Raw genomic sequence first — 9,023 nt, forward strand, 5'->3', positions numbered from 1 at the left:
TCTTTATTTTTTCTAATTTCAAGGTTTAGATATATTTTGAACTGGACAAGTCACCACCCTTGGTTTCAGTTTCCTAAGCCTATAACATGAGGGGTTTGTATTCATCAGAACTCTTTAGAATGCAAATGAAAGAAATCCAACTCAAACTGGCTTAATTAAGAAAAAGCGGGACCTTATTGATTTAGATAACTGAAAAGGGTAAATGAGCTTCACACATAGCTGTATCTAGGAGCTTTAAATGATGTCACCAGGACACTATAGCTCTCTCTCTATTGGCTCTGATTTTTATACTGTTGGCTTCATCCTCAGGCATGTTCTCCCTCGGTGATAACAAGATTGCTTCTCACATCTGAAGGTTTACTTCCTAAAACTTTAAAGCCCAGGAGAAAAGAATTTGTTATTTGTCATAATTGCAGAGGAAGTTCCAGAACTGAATGTCATTGAATTTGATTGACATCATCATATCCCTAAACCACTCACTGTGTGCATGGGGCATACAAAGTTTCAATTGGTCAGACGTAGGTAAACCGCCCTCCTCTGGAGTTAAGAGATGGAGTTGGTACAAGATCTGAGAGTGAGCAGAGATAACATTCCCATGGAAAGCCAGCTTCACCTACAGAACACAGGGGAAGTGATGTTTGGGAGCCCTCACACATAGATGTCCGCCATAGGACGGAACACATCGCCTCTAAGCTCTCTTCCACCCCCTAAAATTACCTCTTGAGACTCTTCCTGTATTAGATAAGAAAATTGTACCAAGAAAGGGGGAGTGATTTTCCCAAGCCCCATAGCTACTTAGTGACAGTAACCAAGCTCTTGTCTCTAAATTCACAATCCCATGTTTCAGATCTTTTCAAGGGTTCTAACTCCAGGGATCACAAAGGACTCAACCAAAATGATTCACAAAGTGTGCACCCTACCACTTTAAGAGAGTACCATAATAAAGATCATTTTCTATATTTCTTCCGAAGATGCCATTAACTCAGATAACTTATGGCAGGTACAGCAGAGAGCCTCTGCATTGCCTATTTGACTGGCTGACCCTACTTCGAACGTGCTACACATGGCACCTGTTTCTAGTCCAGCTGACAATGCTTTGAGTTCTCATGTTTAACGTCTAAGAAGAGTATACTGGTGGTTACCATAGCAACTGTCTGGAGGTGACTCCTTCTGTATGGAGAGGAGGATGCCAGGAACAATACTGCTGCTTTTTCTTAATCTAGACTAGCCCTGCTGGTGGACCTAGGCATGGGAGATTTTCCTTTTTTAGCTTTTCAGATGATAATGTATAGCCAGTGCTAGGACCCTGATGGAGCCCTTTAAATTCTCATTAAGACTGGGAGTTTAAATCGTTCATTCAATCTCATAGCTCCTATTTCACTTCAGAATTTCCCAGAGTGCATACCTGGTGACTTATTTAAAATTGCATTTCTTTTTTCTCTTCTCAAAGGAAAAGATCTTGTCCACTCTGGCACATTAGGTGATTTCTGGCTTTCCAAGGTGCAAACTCATGAATATTCTTAATTAGAACTGTGGTTTCCCGATCTCTTTCATATAGGGCTATGTTGGAACTTAATTGCAGCAAGGGGCTAGGAACATCTGGCAGGTCTAAAAGCCATGATCTGTGGTTCTGAATATACTATATGAATTACCAGCACACGGGTGCATCGCTGCAGGTGCTGACATGCTGTGGAGATGGCGGGGAAGAAGGAAGCAAAGCAAATAATGACCACTCAACAAATTTTTCCAAAAGGCTCAGCTGACTAACTGGCTACAGGTAAAGTTTACGCCTCAATTAAAAACATAAGCAACAACATAAGACTGGCACACCTGCCATCCAATAAGTTAAGGATGGTGAAAAGTAACATCTCATTTTTTTTATATTAGCAGGCTGTCCAGTGTTTGGCAGCTCTTTTCCAAATTATTTTTATTTACCTTCCTTCATTAGAATGAAGCTTGAAATAAGATCTATTCAATTTCATATTGTTGACTTGACTGATGTCAAAATATTGTACTAGTTATGACCTAGGCAGTGATAGACACCTTCAAGGGAATATGGCTTGAGGTTTAAAATATGGTCCTTGAAAACCAAGTGAGAAATAGTTGGTTGAGAAATTCGACCTTAGTTTTGAGACTTAAATGGGATAAATTTAAATTTAAAAGTTTGTGATTGAAAACCATATGGAGCATTTTGGTAAACAATAATGGAGATTAATTCACTAAATATTTATGGAGCATATACTATTTTCAAACTCTTTAGATACTGTAAGGGATATAAAGATCAGTGTTCTTGGGATGAACTACAGGAGATGAGAGAGCCTTTAATCACTAGAATCCTTGGCCATATGTGATACAGTATGATAGTATTTTGAAGTAGGTAGACTTTAAACTTGGCAGGGGAGAGCAAGTCAGGTAAAAGGACTGGTAGAAGTAAAAACTCAGAAAAGACAAAAGAGAAAAAGGGAGTGGGAAATGAGACTGATTGAGTGTCCACAGTTTGAGAAGCACAGATTATAGATTGTTTTTACGTGTTATCATGTTTAATTCTTAAAACAACCCTATGAAATATTCCCAGATAATTTCCAGGTATATAGAATGAAATTCTAAAATGCTAAATAATGTCTCCAAGATTACTTGGGCAGTAACTGGTAGTACTGGAATTTAGTATTCACATTAACAAAAAATTACCAGAGCAGTTTAGCTACGTTGAAAGAAGATTTGGGAAAGAGGTTGGAATATAGTCAATCAAAGCAGTCAACAAAGCTGGAATGTAAGGTGGGTAAATTCAAAGTCAACTCCACAGGTAGTATGAGTCATTCACAGTTTGACCTAAAACTCAGCCAGCTTACTCATGTCCTGAGGGCTTCAGCAGGAGTTTAATGCCAACCTGTGACTGTTAAAAGCCCTCCCCACATTTTCCAAGCTTTCTTACATGTATTTCCTCCCACTTCGAACCCCTCCATGCTCCTGTGCTGTGCACACCTGCATAGATATGTTGTAGGGCTCCATTCTAGGTTGCAAAAACATCCACTACCTTCAAATATTTGATGAGCCTGGTAACTTTCTAAAGATGGGTGGGAATCAAGGGGAAAGGTTGCAATGAGGAGAGACATACCTTCTGCCATCATGTGGGCATATCCCTGCTTTTTGTTGTTTTCCTACTCCCCTTTCTTCTGATGCAAGCAAGAAGCCACTCTAACTTGTCTTTCTCAGGGCAATTTCAGATATCTCTTCTCAACAAATACAGGGTTCTCCCTGGAAGGAGCTCTAGTCAGATAGATGGGTGGGACCCAAGGGAGCCTAGAAGAGGGAGGCACGCTGCAGGCCAGTGCCCTAGTGCAGCAGGAGCTGAGGCTGAGTCCCAGGTACTCGTAGTCGGGATGGAAGAGCAAAGGGTAAATAAACATGTGACCTTAGGAAGTACAAACTATTTTTCAAATGACAAGAAGGATATTTTTCTATTTTGCAGATTCATTTGCACCATGTAAACCACCTAAGTTCTTAAATGAGGGTTGTGGTATTTTTTCTTCTTCTTCTTCATCCAAAAAGCTTTAGCTCTATCTAACTTTTGGACATAAGGCAGTATTCTCTCCAGTTATAAAATAGAATATCAGCAGGTGGTCTTAGAAAAGAATTTTCCTAACAGGCTGTACACTCCGTCAGGAAAATTTTTTCATGCCACACTAGATTTTTTCTGAAATCATGATTTACTTTCCAGATATTTAAACTTTTATTTCCATTTAGTTTACTTTGAAAAGCAGCAGATTAGCTAGAGCACAGGATTGTCTATGATCAGCTGAGCGGCAGAGAACACTGACACAGCCAGACAGCCAAGATGCAAGTCATTTGTCTTTTCAGAAGGCACGCGCACAAATGATCCTTTCCTGCCGTATGTTCCGGAGAATTTTTTTTATTTCCCTTCAGGTATTTGACCCCCTGTTGAACAAAGGCATTGATCACAGTTGAAGCTATAGAGTGACTGATAGAATAGCTTTGATTTTCAGTAAATCAAATGTAAAAAAGAACAAAAAGTAAACTTCTTGATGTTTAATTCCTATTTCTGAGTCTCTAACTTATGTGAACATGAAGATGTTGCTTAACAATCTCTTTTTTCTTTTTCTTTTTTAAAAAAAATATACACAGCCAAGATTCTACAATGAGAAAGAAATTTTTTTGACTTGTACTGACCTTAGAGATGGAACTCCTTCAGTAAAATGTGGTAATTTGAAATAAAGCTCCTTGTGTCTGTTTCCAAAGAATTATGACTTAGAAAGTTCATGTGAGGTGAAGGAGAACAAGAAGAAATAGACATCAAGTTGAGATGCTGTGCCAAACATCTGGAGGAGAGAATGAGGGCATTATGGGAAAACAGATGGAAGGAATTTAGCCAGATAAAATTAAAGGCAATGCCCCTCAGCATCTGATTAGCCAAGAGAATTTTATTTAAAAGGAAAATACTTATAAAACCTGTATTTTAACAAGACTTTGGACAAGAACTTTTAAAAATCAGAGTTCTTATCAGGACTTGAGGTTTATTTTGAAGTCTCTAATTTACTAATTACTGTGTGGATCATTTTGTTTTGTTTTTTTAATTAGAGGCAAGACCCTCATAGATAACCCAAATGCTTATAGATAAAGACCTCCACTAAAAAGTCTTTCTATGTTATTTTAATTAACCCACTGAAATTCCATTAAAAAAGTCAGGGTCTAAATCAAGCATTTGTGGTGTGAGTTAAATATTTGTGTTTGCTGAGGAAAGCTGATAATGCTTCTTTGGGAATTGGCTTTACCTCTGCAAGAAAGAGCTTAACTTTCGTGTATGAACATTTTATCCATTAACTGTACTGAGCACAGGGCTGAAGGTTCACCAGCTTGGCCAAGGTCTGTGAAATTTTTTAAGATCTGATCCTAAAAAATTTGTTGGATCCAAAATAAAACACTAAACTCTAAAAAGCAAATTAATAATAATATCAAGAATATATAAGAATACCAAAGCAAAATTACAGAGATGGCTTCAAATCCTTACACAAAATACTGTACTGTATTTAATGTGACAGATGTGACATGAGCCCTCTCAAATCAAGATTCCCAGGTCTTCCAGAGGTCCTAAAGCAGTGCTGCTCGTGAGGAGAAGCAGCCTTCTGTGAGAGCACATACATTCTTCTGTTACACATTCCTTTCGTAACCCAGAAGGAAAAAATCACCCTTTCCTTTAATATTCAGATAAAGTGGCTTGAATCTACAATGCGGAAACTGGGAGATGTATGGCACACACCTCAAAATTCTGTGGTATTCCCTGGAAGTCTATTGCTATCCTAGTTAAATCTTGCCCAGGCTTCCTGCTTCTTCTGACTTCTTGATATTTGCCTACTTTCTCTTCTCCTGTGATTTCTCTCCTCTTTCCAAACTGTATCTAGCCACCTTTCTCCTCACTGCTTATAAATGTGCCACCAACAAAGGTTCTCTGTGCATGACAGCCTTTGTTTAATGTTTGGGAATAATGAAGAGGGGCTAGCACCTTACAGAATAATAAACAACTAAACATGGAATACAATAGTATATTATATCTGTAGCTCCTCATCCATTCCCCCAGGGGAAATTTCTTACCAGCGCTTTCTTGCCTTGGGCTCTGGCCTTCAACCATATGCCTGGGGCACGCAGTTCCTGGCAAGATTGCCATTTTGCCAAATCTCCTCTCTCAGCTCTCAGCAGACCCTGCCTACCCCAGGAAAAGTGAGCATTCCTGTTACAGACCACCTAGCTCACCTGGTACTTTCTTTTGCATACCTAATGATGCCCATTATTGGACTTTCCTAGCAAAGACATCTTTAGCCTGTAGTTAAATTCTGTCACATCCTTGAAATGTGAAAGCTGCTAAGTAATTTTCCCTTTTTTGGTTAGTAACGTTTACCTTTCTATAAGATCTCTAAAGAAGACCCACATGCTCAAAATAACAAGTGGCATATGTTTCAGCAAGCCTTCTTTCCCCTGAAGAATTTTCTTTCTTTCTTTTTTTTTTTTGCTAAGTCTTTGGGAAAAAAGTCCTTGGAGATTCAAGTCCTTTGTTGTTTAACAGAGGAGACAGAGCCACAAGACCCAGATTTTGCTTCCAGTATTTCAACGTATTTCAACTCAAAATACTGATTGACTCCAGGGTAGCAAATTCAGAAATGGACTATGAGGTAGAGATAATCACCCTTAGAGAAATAAATAAAAAAAGACACGCATGAGAATAAGAAGCCAGCACAGCCCCCAGGGGGGAGGTAGTATATGAGCTGGGCCTTGAAAGAGAAGCAGGAGCATTTCCCAGGAATGCTAGGGAAGCATTTTCTTCAATTGCATTTGACTCTGGACATCTTGACTGAAGACCACCCGAAAAATCCATTTTGTCTCCATGCAGTTTAGAAGACAAAGTCACAATGCTAATTTTCTCCACAAAGAATGAAAAAAACATTCACTTATTTTCACTGAATTTGCTAAGCTACCAATGGACTCTTTAATTCTGACTTGGACTCCGTGCATTATTCTTCCCCATTTAACCAATGAAGATCCTTCACAACCTTCAGTGGACAAGCACTGTGCTGGCATGACGGAACAATAAGATACACCCTCTCTGGTAGCCAAGAGAAGGAAGATACAGATGCAGAGAGAGATTTACAAAATGATGTAGTAAATGGAATAATAGATTTGGGCAAGGAGAGCCATGGACCCAGAGGGTGGCCAACTCTCTCCAGGGAGTTGTGGGGGACTCTGCGAGGAGGTAACATCTGAGCTCCTTCCCAAAGGTTGAGAGATCACTGGGTAACGAGGAGGAGGAGAGCGTTCCAAGGAGAGGACCCAGACTGTGCCAAGGTGGAGAAAACAGTGGCCTGGAGTTGGAGCTGTGCTGACAGAGAGCAGGCGAGGAGGCTGGGGAATCAGGCCATGTGCTGAGGATGCTCTTGGGGGTGCCCCTGAGGAATGGGAACTGGTCAAGGTCATGGGGGCAGAAGATGTGGTGAGACAGGCTGTCTGAGCAGGGGCTCTGCCGGTACCTAAGCCAGATCCACAGAACAGGGTTGCCTTGATGTTCTGTAGATGGAGATTCCATATTATAGTTCATTTGGGGAAAAAAAGGAGACTGAAGCTTTAAAAGAAAAAGTGGTGACAATGAAAGGCAGGAGGACATGACAACTGCAGATTTGTGATTTAAAAAGACAACTCCAGCATCAGTTACAAAGTAGAACAGAAGACGTGGAGACCAAAAGGGATTCACTGCAGTGGTTCGGGCAAGAGATGATAAAACCTTGAAAAAAAGTCATGATGTAAGTGTAGAAACAAAATGTTGCCACTGTGAGATTTTCCAGTGTACTGCAGGGTGTTTTGTAAAGTAGGAACATGTTCCAGAGATCTAAGACTGTGATGGGTGAAAAGGGAGAAATGAATAGTACACTAAAGCGCTTATTCATTCCATAGCCCTGTGTCCCTTACCACGATAGGGCCTTACTGTCACCGGTTAGGACTGTCCTCATGACCCCTCTTCCTTCTTAGTGGGATCCTGCTGACAGCTGGTAATGGGCATGGGACAGCAAAAAGGTGTCAAACACAGATGGGGAATCCCTAAAAGGTTCAGCCACTTCTCTGCCTCAGATGAGAAGAAGGCTCTCCATGCGGAGCCAGAGGATAATGAGCTTTGATGAGAGGCCTCCCCAGTCTGTGTAAGGAGTCCCTGAGTTCACAGAAGCATGGCCTCCCTCTTCCCTGTTGTGCTAAGTGCCTACCCCTGGCCTCTGTCACACTGGGGGCCCCTCTCCTGTTCCGTGGCCCTGCGAATGCCTGCTTCCCTCCCTTGCCTCCCCTCCCCCAAGGTGCAGTACCATCTCCCTCCCTTCCCACAGACTGCGAAAGAACAGAGGATGGTGAGGGAAGAGGAGGGTGAGACCATCATGGTGGCTGAGCTGAAGGTTGGGTATGTAAAACGTAATTAGACATCAAGTGAACTACAAAGGTGAAGTTCCTGCTAACCAGTCTCTTGAAGCTCGTAATGCCAAAAGAGTGCTTCCCAAACTTTTGTTGCATTCCAGTATAGATATAGATATCGATGTGGACATTGATACAGATAGATACAGATAAAGACATACTTACACATATAGTCTCTCTATTTTCTTAACTTTGAGAGGATCTTAGTTCTCCCAAGGAGAGCAGAGGCCGGCGGGCATCAGCTGCTGCGTCCTCACTGGTGGGACGGTGAGTTTGGCTGGCAGGAAAGAAAGTAAACCCAGAGGCAGTAGCTGGTAAAGGCAGACGTGCTGCTAACTCAGGAGATCTTTCTCCTTCAAAGCCCTGAGTCTCCATTTCCTTTTCAATAAATTCTACTCTATCTTTCCAACCCTCTCAGTTCTCTGTAAATCTTCCCCTTTGACATTAATCCTTACTGACTGACTGCTCTCTGAACTACCATTGCGGTGAAGTGGTTAGAACTGAGGACCTTGGGAGCAGTCAGGTTTGAGTTTGAATTCTTGTTCAGGTGTACATTTATTGCCTGAGCACTGGCAAGTTATTTAACCTCCGTGAGCCTCAAGGTCATAAAGCCTAATATCATAGACCACTGCCTCCATATCAGGCGTTGTTTTAAGCACTACACCTACATTACGTCACTTAATATACACTCTGTAAGGTAAGTTTAACGATTATCCTTATATATAGAAGCAAAGAGAGGGACAACAGTGCTCAAAAGGTCACATGGCCAGCAGCAGAGGCTAGACACACCAAATAAACATCTGGGAAGGCGTATTCTGTCTGTGCAGGAAATGCCAGGTCCCAGTTGGGACCAGAACCTTGTTATCTGAGTCCAGAGCCTGACACTACCCACTACACCCTTCTGCCTCCCCACGTCTGTGCTCTGAGCTTGTGGCTGTAGGTAGAACTCAAGAGACTAGCATGTAAAGTCCTCGGTATGGTGCCTGGCATATAGCAAACACTCCACAAATGGAAACAATTATTACTAAGACTGTCTATTTAAATTTTATTACTATTCACTTATC

General features: G+C 41.2%; 1 long non-coding RNA gene across 1 annotated transcript in view; it reads left to right on the forward strand.

Annotated features, from left to right (window-relative positions):
* Positions 1-8,115, forward strand: part of LOC140844975 (uncharacterized) — a 68,170-nt gene extending 60,055 nt beyond the window's left edge. Inside the window, exons 4-5 of the long non-coding RNA XR_012123579.1 lie at positions 1,656-1,777; positions 4,144-8,115. This is a non-coding gene — a long non-coding RNA (uncharacterized lncRNA). The remainder of the gene's footprint in view (positions 1-1,655; positions 1,778-4,143) is intronic.
* Positions 8,116-9,023: the final 908 nt, after the last annotated feature.

Source organism: Manis javanica, chromosome 12 (genome assembly GCF_040802235.1).
Source record: "Manis javanica isolate MJ-LG chromosome 12, MJ_LKY, whole genome shotgun sequence".
NCBI lineage: Eukaryota > Metazoa > Chordata > Mammalia > Pholidota > Manidae > Manis > Manis javanica.